Raw genomic sequence first — 11,817 nt, forward strand, 5'->3', positions numbered from 1 at the left:
CTTCTCTCAGGCGTGTGAGGCCCACTTACAACTTACAAGCCCTGATAAGCGTGAGGCCCACTTATCAGGACAAAAGGAAACCACAGACTGGAGCAGTAAAAGGAGGGGAATGTGCATCACAGGGAAGAGTTTAGTGTAATTAATCATCTTCACATAGTCTTTATGACATTTGATGCTAAGGGTCCCTTTCTTGGGTTTAATCCAGTACTAAAATACAGGTACCCACACACACTTTGTGCTCTAAAGGGAAATTAATCAATACTTCTATTTCTTCAAACTGCATGTACCCTGTGTGTGTGTGTGTGTGTGTGTGTGTGTCTGAGGAGGGGGACATCCGGAATGCTAATTTTCCAAGATTAGCCCTAGAGGATATATTACATTAAAAATATATAATTCCTTCTAGGATTCACACTGTGGAACTACACTCATTGGCCAACCTTAATTCAAAACACTAATAATCTTAGACTATTCCTATTCTTCTCTCAATATCATGACCTGATGTTAAGTCATTTTCTATAACATGCTTTAGAAATTTACTTGCCAAACCAATAGTATCTGGTCCAATGGAACATAATAGACCATGAATTCAATGATACTGCAGGTCAGATCATGTGAACATGACAGTGTAACAATTCACTATGTAGTCATTTATTGATGAACACTAACTATTATATTAAACATGTGGGCTATGTAATATCTATACAGAATTGTTGTTTAGTCGCCAAGTTGTGTCCAGCTCTTTGTGACCCCATGGACCGCTATATAGAATATACAGCTTTAAATAAGATACGGTCATTTCCCTTGGCTAATTTATAGAATGTGGTGAAGGGATATATTTTAACTGATGTTTGTTGGTGGTTATTTTTTTTTTTGCTCTGAATCCATTCTTTCATATTTTGGTAACCAGTCTCACATCTCGCTGTTCCTCCACATTCTCAGCTATAAATATGAGGAGGTGGATCCATAGTACCTTTAGTGTTACAGAGGAGCCTATCTTTGTAATCAAGATTATAAACTCAGAGTTGAGCCAATAAGAGCAAAGGAGTCATTTCTGAGGCTTCAGAATAAGAAGCTCTCTGTCTCACACTGGGGTACATGCTAGAAGAAATCGCTCTTCCCTCTAGTGTATGAAAATATGTAAGCTTTAGTTATTAGAGAAATGCAAATCTAAACTACCACAAGGTACTACCATCCACCAGTCAGAGTGGCCATCATTAAATCTATGTTAGGACTGATTCATGGTGATGTATGTATAGCAGAAACCAACACCACATTGTAAAGCAATTATCCTCCAATTAAAACAGTAAAAAGAAGAAAATAAAAAAGAAAATAAAAAGTCTACAAATAACAAATGCTAGAGAGGATATGAAGAAATAAAGAATCCTTCTATGCTGTTGGTAGGAATGTAAATTGGTGCAGCCACTATGGAAAACAGTATGGAGGTTCCTTAAAAAACTAAAAATAGGATTGTCATATGATCTAGCAACCCCACTTGTGGGCCTATATCTGGAGAAAACTATTACATAATTCAAAAAGATTTTGATTTTTGATTTTGCTCAAAAAGAGCATGCACTCTTATTTCACAGTAGCACTATTTACAATATCCAAGACATAGAAGCAACATAAATGTCCACTGACAGAAGAATGGATAAAGAAGATGTGGTATATATATATATATATATATATATATATATATATATATATATATATAGAGAGAGAGAGAGAGAGAGAGACACACACACACACACACACACACACACACACAGTGGAATACTACTCAGCCATAAAAAATGAAATAATGCCATTTGCAGCAACATGGATGCACGTAGACATTATCATACTAAGTGAAGTAAGTCAGAAAGAAAAACGCAAATATATGATATTGCTTATATGTGAAATCTAAACTATGGCACAAATGAATTTATTTATGAAGCATAAAACAGTCCCACAGACATAGAAAACAAACTTATGGCTACCTAAGGAAAAGGGGGGTTAGGGATAAATAAGAAGTTTATGCAGATACAAACTACTATACATAAAATGTACAAACTACATGGTCCTACTATATAGCATAGGGAACTAGATTCACTATCCTGTAACAAATAACAATGGGAAAGAATATGAAAATAATATGTATATATGGCTTCCCTGATAGTTCAGTTGGTAAAGAATCCACTTGCAATGCAGGAGAGCCAAGTTCAATTCCTGGGTGGGAAGATCCACTGGAGAAGGGAAAGGCTACCCACTCCAGTATTCTGGCCTGGAGAATTCCATGGACTGTATAGTCCATGGTGTTGCAAAGAGCCGGACATGACTGAGCAACTGTCACTTCAATTCACTTCTTTCACGTATAACCAAATCACTTTGCTGTACACTAGAAACTAATACAACATTGTAAATCAACTATACTTCAACAATGTGTGTGTGTGTGTGTATGGGCTTCCCACATGGCACAGTGAAAGAATCCACCTGCCAATGCAGGAGACGCAAGAAATTCAGGGACAATCCCTGGGTCAGGAAGATTTCCCTGGAGTAGGAAATAGCAACCCACTCCAGTATTCTTGTCTGGGAAACTCCATGGACAGAGGAGCCTGTCAGGTACAGTCCATGGTGTTGCAAAGAGTCAGACACAACTGAGTGACTGAGCATACACACACATGTATATGTCTGTGTGTGTGTACATACATACACGTACATACATGCTTTAACAGAGGTGCTTTAGGAGAAATCTGGTGCTTCCACCAGCTCCCTATAAGGAACCTGTAGTAGAATAATTTCCCTCCTCTCCTCCAAAGATGCCCAAATTCCTAATCCCTATCCCTGTGACTGTTTTCAGATGTGACAAAATTAAGGATCATGAGTTGGGGAGATTATCCTGGATTATTCTAATGAGCATATATATTCATGAGGGTTCTGAGAAAACAGAAGAGTGAGGCATAAAATCATTGTTAGAGAAGGAAATGTGATGGGGGAAGCAGGTGGTCAGGGCAGAATAATGCCATCACTGGAGCAGATCACAGGCCAAGGAATGCAACCTCTGAAGGCTGAAGAAGCCAAAAACCAGATTCAGTCCTAGATCCTGCAGAAGGAATAAAGCTCTACTAATACCTTGACTTTAACCTTATAAAACCATGCATGTGTGTATATGTATGCATGTGTATGTATACATGCATTTGGAAAATTTAGGGACTTTTGCAACACAAATTTATCCTCTTACAGTATAGAGGTCTGCCTGGACTACAGGTAGTCTCAGACACTGGAAAAACAAGAAAGGGATTCTCCCCTAGAACTTCCAGGAGGATCACAACCCTTTGGATGCCTTCATTGCAGCAGTATAAGATCCATTTACAGAACTTTGACCTTCAGAACCACAGGATAAGAAATGTATGTTGTTTTAAGACACTATGTAGTGATGTGTTAGAGCAGCGAAAGAAGATAATATAGAACATGAGAATGAAGCTCACACTGTTGAATAAGAGGGAAAAGCTAGAAAGAAAGTGAATTCTTGGTGACACTGTATTGTCATTTTGTGTGACGCCAGCCTGGACTTTGGATTTCTCAGTTACAGGAGACCATTAATTCTTTCATTATTTAATTCAGGTTAAGAAGGATGTCTACCTTTTACAACATAAAGAATCCCAACTCAACCAATTAAAAACAATTGATTTTTAAAGTACATTCTCCCGTCGTGAAATTTATGACTTTAATTCAGTTACAGCTTTGCAACTCATTTTTGACTGGCAGAGGCCATCAGAAATCTAACTCCAGGTATGTGATGATCTGACAATGAAAAGGTTTTGTTATTAGTATTAAGTCAGCAAACTGTTCTCAATACCCACTGCACAAATAAGATAACTTAGTGGTTAAAAAGCAGGATGAGGACAAGGAAGAGTTCTTGTTTTCAAGCAATGTTCAATCTAAATAAAGAAGATAAACATACTTTACAGCCTAGAATTTTGAATTTTATGCATGAAAATACTAAAAAAGAAAAGTCGTTGCAGTAATTTAGATGAAGGGGGAAATGAGGTGATCAGAGATGACTTGGAATTAATAGGACTCTGTTGGGACTATTACCTGAACAGAGTTTGAGGAGATTATGGATGAGTAAAGTTCTGGAAACAGAAATTAAATCAACCCGATAGGAGAAGGTAATTTGAGTCAGGGCATAATAGAAGAAGAATCCCCAACAAGGAAATAACCCTAGAGGGCTTATAAGCTAAAAATACCCAAAATTTCTAGTTTTAAATATTTTCTAAAGTACAAAAATTACTTGCAAAAAAGACATGGCTGAGTCACTTTTTTTAATGTTTAAAGACTAGGAGAGGCATTTATGCCTGAAAATAGTCAAGTTTCCTGGATTTACATGAAAAAATGAAAAGGCTATGGTTATTTCTAATAACAGGCAAGTGAGATTGAAATCAGTTCCAGGCAGGAGACAATTAACGATTAAATATATGATCTATAAATACTCAAGAAAAGATGTAAGATCACTAGGAGCCAACATGGGTTCACCTGGAATAAATTATTACAGACTGAAGCAGCTGGAAAATGTCACAGACAAATCATATCTGGATTTCAGTGGGGTGCCCCCCCCCCCGACAAATGCTTTTAATTAACACTTCAGATAGAAATATTAACATGCCTAACAAGTTAACTGGAAACACAGGACTAGAAGGAATAACTAATGTATTTGTGGATGAATTTAAAACTCAAAATGATCAACAGGATGGAACAATGAAATTCATCTAAAAAATGAAAAAGGACTAAACTCAGTTAACTCCCATTCTCCTCCCCCCAAAAAAAAAAATCAAATTTGTAAATAAAGGATTGGAAAGAAGGAATTTGATTTCAATTGAGCAGGAGAAGAAAGCCTGTGAATTGACATTAAGCTTGATAGGAGAAAATGGTATGATGCATTCATGGAAAAGCCCAGTGTCACGTGATACCACATGGGACACACTGCTACATCCAAGCGAGGGTGGTAAGTGCCACTCTGCTCTGCACCCAACAGGACATCCAGGGGTTTCCTGTTCACAGTGAGCTTCAATCCAAAATTGTACGCCCTCATTCTTTTATTTTTAACATTACCTTCTTCTTCTTTTATCCTATAAACGTGGGTGCCTTCCACTAACTTTGGAATTAAAGTTAGTATGAGTTTTAGTAAATACATGTATTTATATATTTAATATTATATTAATATATATTGCTGTTTAGTCACTAAATTGTGTCTGACTCTTTCATGACCCCATGGACTATAGCCAGCCAGCATCCTCTGTCCATGGGATTTCCCAGGCAAGAATACTGAAGTGGGTTGCCATTTCCTTCTCCAGGGGATCTTCCTGACCCAGGGATTGGACCCACGTCTTCTCCACTGGCAGGGAGGTTCTTTACCCCGGAGCCACCAGAGAAGCCCTGGAATACTGGAGTGAGTTGCCATTTCCTACTCCAAGGGGTCTCCCTGACCCAGGGATCAAACCTGGGTCTCTTCCATCTCCCGCACTGTCAGAGGGCTCTTTACTACTAGTGCCAGCTGGGAAGCCCAACGTATATTAATTTATACTACTAGGCTATATTATATAGTAATATAATATTTAATATATATTTAATGATTTGGGTATTACAAGTGACTAAAATCCAAATAGATATTATAAAGCCTGAATAGAGAAACTAAGAAAATGGCTTTGTATGGTCACATCAGGGGAGTGAGGGGGGATGAGACTGTGTGCGTGACTCTCTGGAGACCGGCTGGGTTTCCTGCGGATTGGAAGAGGGGCAAGCAGGCATCAGTTATATGCCTTTCATGTGCCAGGCTTTACGCCAGGAACTTTAAATGTTATCTCATTTAATCCTCATAAGAACCTTGTAAAGTACTGCTCTTCCCATTTGCAGATGAGGAGCCAAAAACTAGGTGACTTAAAACTGCCAGCCCAACATCACAGAGTTAGTAAGTACAAGAGCTCAAACTTGAGGGGACCCTACCCATGGACAGCCAGCGTGTGCCTCCCCGCTGTGTCCCAGGAGGTAAGGCTGCCGTAGGAGCCAGCTCCTGAGACAGGTGCTACCTCTCGTCTGTGAAGGGGAGCGCCCTCCTTGGGCACGGGTTGTATCTTTGGTTATCTCATGTATTCCCGTAAAGTCCTAGTTAAGGAACTCAAGAAGAGAGTGACCTGAACAAGTTCTCGTGATCCTGTGCTGTAAGAACTGATGAGGAACTCTACCCTTGGCTCTGGGAGTGCATGACCACATGGACTGTAGTCCAGGCTCCTCCATCCACGGAATTCTCCAGGCAAGAATACCGGAGTGGGTTACCATTTCTTCCTTCAGGGGATCTTCTCGACCCAGGGATTGAACCCACGTCCTTGCGTCTCCCGCACTGCAGGCAGAATTTTTACCATTAGCGCCACCTGGGAAGCTCCCTAGCCCTGGGAGAGGTTGGCTCAAAACGCATGATGCCTGAGCCTCTGAGACTGGGATGCAGGTCCGTCACATCCTTCCAACCCACAGTCTCCAGCCCCTACATGTCTGCCCATAGGGACAGCAGAGCTGGCTCCATCTCCACAAGCATCTTCTACAAGGTTATCTTCAGGAACGTGGATAGTTTTTTCTATCATAACACACAGCAATGGAGGAAAAAGACTCACCAGTTTCCAAGATGGAAAAGGAATGTTCCTTCTGTCTCAGACAAGAGCAAAAGCCAGTTCTTTTGCAAGTAGAAAAGTGTCGCTTTTGCAGTTGAATACTCTTAAAAATTGCTTCTTTGGTACAACTCTGTTTCTCTGTACTTAGGGAATTCTCCTCCTAAGGCTGCTAAAACGGCTGCAGAAATAACCTATTTGTTGCTACAGTGGTGAGCCACAGAGGTTTAATTGAATAATTTTCTGTTTCTCATTCTGCCATGTCAAGTGTTGTAGAAGGACCAACTGCTGGCCTGGATCCTGAGAAAACTTGTGATGTCTGTTCTCATTCATCGTGGGCCCCTCAAGTCCACAGCACTGAGCACTCTTAAGGAAAAGGGGACAAGTTCCCTTCTTTGAGGTGTGATGGTGAAGGAGGCAAGGGAAGCTTACAAGCCAGAAAAGAAAGGCTGACCCTGTAAATCCAGGGAAAGTAATAGAAAAGACAACAGCGGAGAAATTACACTCCTAAGGGCAACAGGATTAAGGAGAATTGAACAATGTATAAAGTCAACATCATCAAAGCCAATGAAAACATTAAAATCTAATCTTTTGGAAGGTGAGGACAGAACATTTTCCCATTGATTTTTTTCTCTAACATATGGAAATACAGGCACTTTAACTTCTACACACAATATAGTCTTTCATCATGAACTATGGACTGCATCTCCAACTCTGCTCAATTAGTAGTTTGGAGTAGTTTCATGCTGATTTCACAAAATGTGAAAATGTGACTTTTTTTAGACATGATTTTAAGTAATTTAAAGTAAAAAGGCCAATGCAGCATTAGAGTTTTAAAGCAGCTTTTCACCTATCAACTTGTCAGCAGAAGGAAACAGGCTTTAAAATATTTTCCTTGGGATAGTTGACCTTTTCCCTGAAAAGTATGGAAACATTTTTGATGCACATTTTTCTTAGGTTTTTAATATAAAAAATAATAATAATAGGAGATGAGTTACCTGAAGACAGTATATCTATACAATGAACTAAGGTATAAGACTTAAGGATGATGCCATAGGGGGGTTAAAAAAAAATGTCATGAGATTTTATAACAACTTACATGAAAAAGTTTTTTTTTAAAAAAATCCAAATTTCAAGTACTGTTTGGTCCTACATTTCCAATCAATATACCTGCCCCCCACCCCTACCCAGCTCCACACACATAGTATTCCAGCTGGATACAAAGTGATCAGCTACCCTTTAGTTCAAGTCAAATTGAGGCACTAAAATACTTTAGTGAGGTTTAAATCTGAGCCTCCAATTCCTCTCTGTAAAATGAAAATAGAAACATGCTCCGAGCATCACTGCATTTGCAGTTTTTACTGTACGTAATGTCTCCTCCTGTTTCTTTTAAATATAAGTCAGATCAAGCCACCCAACTCCAACCCTTTCCATGGTTCTACATCCCACTCAAATCCAATTCCTTCAAAAGACCCAAGGAAGCCACCCTCCCCTTTCCCTCCACTGTCTGACGCTGCCTCCCTGGTGCCCCTTCAGTGAGTCCAGGGCTCTAGGCACTGCCCTCCCGCCACTCCTGGGACACAGGGGCACTGTCCGACATCAGGGCTCTTGCACTGCCTCCTCTCTCTGGGACAGTCCTCCTCAGATATCCGGGGGCGTCCTCACTGAACTCTCTAGGTCTCCTCTCAAACGTAATTTTCTCAGGGTAGGATTCTCTGATCACCTTTCTTACAGAAGTGCCAGAGGAATATATAGTTAAGGCAGAAAGTCAAGGGATCAGGAGATTTTTTCAGGGTTCTCCAATTATCTTCTCTATCCCATCATTTTTTCTCACTTGTCCCTCAGATCTCAATTCAATCATTACTTCCTCAAAAAGTCCACCCCTGATTAGATCAGATGCCCAAGTCAGAGGCATTAGTCAAGGCAGACACTCACAGGCCATTCCCCTCTTCTTCACTCAACTTACCACAGTGGTCATTTTGTATTTCATGTTGACTGATGTCAACCTTGGGCTTCCCAGGTGATGCCAGTGGTAAAGAACCCACCTGCCAATGCAGAAGACATAAGAGACCCAGTTTTGATCCCTGAATCAGGAAGATCCCCTGGAGAGGGGCATGGCAACCCACTCCAGTATTCTTTCCTGGGGAATGCCATGAACAGAAGAGTCTGGCGGGCTACAGTCCACACAGAGCTGGACATGACTGAGGTCACTGAGCGCATGCACGCATGCGATGTCCATCTTTCTGACAAGACTGTGAGCAGGATGGAGACCCGGGCTTTGGCTCACCAGTATTAACTTCAGCACTGGTAGAGTGACTGGCACATAACAAGTGCTCAGTGTGTACGTTTCGAAGGAATGAACATTCTGCTAGTGTCCACAGTGGCTGTGGAAGAAGAGTGTCTGATGATCTGAGATCCAGGAGCCCAGCCACCTTTTCATCTTGTCTCAGCAGAAAGGAAATGGATCAACAATAGCCCAAGTCAGAAAGAATAGCCCTAGCATAGCAAGCTGTCTCCTGGCATCAAAACTAGACCGCTGGGCCCAGCCTCAGTCCAGTCTTAGTAAATACGCAGAGGTTGAGTGAAAGTGTTAGTTGCTCACTGGTGTCCAACTCTTTGCCACCCCATGGACTGTAGCCCACCACGCTCCTCTGTGCATGGGATTCTCCAGCCAAGGAAACCCTAGTGGGTTGCCATTCCCTTCTCCAGGGCTCTTCCTGACCCAGGGACTGAATCCAGGTCTCCTGCATTGCAGGCAGATTCTTTTCCATCTGAGCTACCAAGGAGAGGTCATGAAGAGGTCAAACTCATCCTCAATAATTGGATGGAGGACAGGAAGCCAGAGATCAACCTCTGATATCCAGTACAGGTGGGTGGATCCACACAAGAAAAATGGAAGTGCTTATAGAAAATGGCATGCTTTTTAATGCAACCACCAAAATGTTTATAAAAGGTTACTCACAGTATGGTAAAATTCTTATTATTTTAAGTAAAAACAAAGACTCTATATCTGATTGCCGCTGAATAAAAATTATGAGATGAGGACAAAATTAGGATGAAGCAAGGAAAAATGTTATTCACAGAGCTCCCTGAGAGATGAGGCTGTGAGTGCTACTGTTTTTTTCCTTTTCATTGTTTTGAATGATACACAATTAACATGGACTATAATTATAATCAGAAGCATATAAAAAAGGAGTGGGCATCTGTTGCTTTTGCTGCACGCCTCCTTCTTTGGACAGCTGAACCCCCATCCCTCTCTGAAGAGCAAAACCTTCCTCATCCTCATCTCAGGATGCTCTCTGGGTATATTCCCAGCCATGTGGATGTGGGAGCAACCTGACCGTGATCCGCCGGAGTGGAGGAGATGCACAGAAATTGTAACGGGACCCTGGGCAGAGCAGACCTGTGTTCCCCTTGGACTTGAGCTGCGAGGACTTCAAGCCTGGGCTTGTGGCCCCCTTTCCTTCAGTGTGAGGAGGGGTCTGGCTGAGGATGGAGGGAGAAGAGAGCCGGTGGGGACGGAAGCAGAGCCCTGATAAAAACTGAGGCAAAAAGCAGTCATAGGAACAGACTTTCCAGTTACTCGAGCTATTTCAACCTTTTGACTTACTCAGTTTGGCTTGAGTATTCTTGGAACCAATGAAGTCATGGGTACCAAGGCTAAATGTCCTTTCCCCATGTTCCTGGGTAATAAGGGCAGGGATGTGATACACATAGGGTAAGGAAAAAAGCAATGGCTATGGTTCTGACTAACATGTGGCTTGAGTTTTTTGGGAAATATGAGTCAATCCATACTCGACCACACATATCTGGAAGGCAAAGATCACAGTCCTATTTCCTGTAGTGGCCAATGTGTGAAAGTGTTAGTTGCTCAGTCATGTCCGACTCCTTGTGACCCCATGGACTGTAGCCCGCTAGTCTCCTCTGTCCCCGGGATTCTCCAGGCAAGAACACTGGAATGGGTAGCCATTCCCTCCTCCAGGGGATCTTCCTGACCCAGGGATCGAACCCAGGTCTCCTGCACCGCAGGTGGATTCTTCACCATCCGAGCCACCAGGGAAACCCATTGGCCAATGCTCACTGAATCAACAGATAGCAAAGTTGTGTGTGTTCTCCAAATAGATGCTATTTCTCTAAAATCACCTTCCACATTTACAATAACAACATTCCCATGTTTGGTTTTGTGGTTTTCTTTTGGCTAACGTGAATGAGAAACAACTTTTAGGGATGTCAGTAAAATAGCTAAGTTCTACTAACATAATCTGTTATTTCGGACTCACAAGCATATTTGGAGCGACATGAAGGATGAATGATATATTCACTTAGAAATAATCTTTTCCCCCTTTGCATTATAGCAATTGTACTTATACTCTTCACATGCACCCTTATCATCAGTGGCTACGCATGTGACTCGGGAGTCGATCTTCACTCACGTTTACCACTATTTTTCACAGCACATCACAGTTCTCATTCTATCAAGCTGAGACGCAGCCATTTGAATCTACAAATGGGCCCACAAGTAGCCATCAGCATGGCGTGAGGGCAATTTCACTTTTCCATTCGCTCCATAACTGCAGAAACAGTGTCTTCAAAGCATAACTGCTTTTGGTATTGCTCTCAGTAAAATGATTATTAAAAGGCTTGCTTATGATCATCTCAAATACTTACAATCTTGCGGTCATATTCTCGGGAATAATTACTAACTCTGGTGCTATTTTCAAAGCAACTCCAAAAAAAAAGCCACACCTAATTATGCCTAATTATGTTAGTGACCTGTTTAAACATACAAAACTGGCATTGATTGAGATCAGCACACACCTAATTTTATTTTTTGAAAAGTGCTTCATTATTTACAATAAAGTAATAGAAAAAAAAAAATGAGCTTCCCTGGTGGGTCAGACAGTAAAGAATCTTCCCACAATACAGGAAACCAGGGTTTGATTCCTGGGTTGGGACAATCCCCTGGAGAAGGGAATGGCGACCCACTCCAGTATTCTTGCCTGGGGAATTCCATGGATGGAGGAGCCTGGTGGGCCACATACAGTCCTTGGGGTTGCAAAGAGTCAGACACAACTGAGAGACTAACACTTTCAATAGAAAAAAAATATCCCTTAGTATCTTCGAATATGTGATAAGAGATAACTATCTCAGAAAAAAGTCAGCTTGGGTCCATGTGGTTTTG

The sequence above is a fragment of the Odocoileus virginianus genome, chromosome 22 (assembly GCF_023699985.2).
Source record: "Odocoileus virginianus isolate 20LAN1187 ecotype Illinois chromosome 22, Ovbor_1.2, whole genome shotgun sequence".
NCBI classification, from domain to species: domain Eukaryota; kingdom Metazoa; phylum Chordata; class Mammalia; order Artiodactyla; family Cervidae; genus Odocoileus; species Odocoileus virginianus.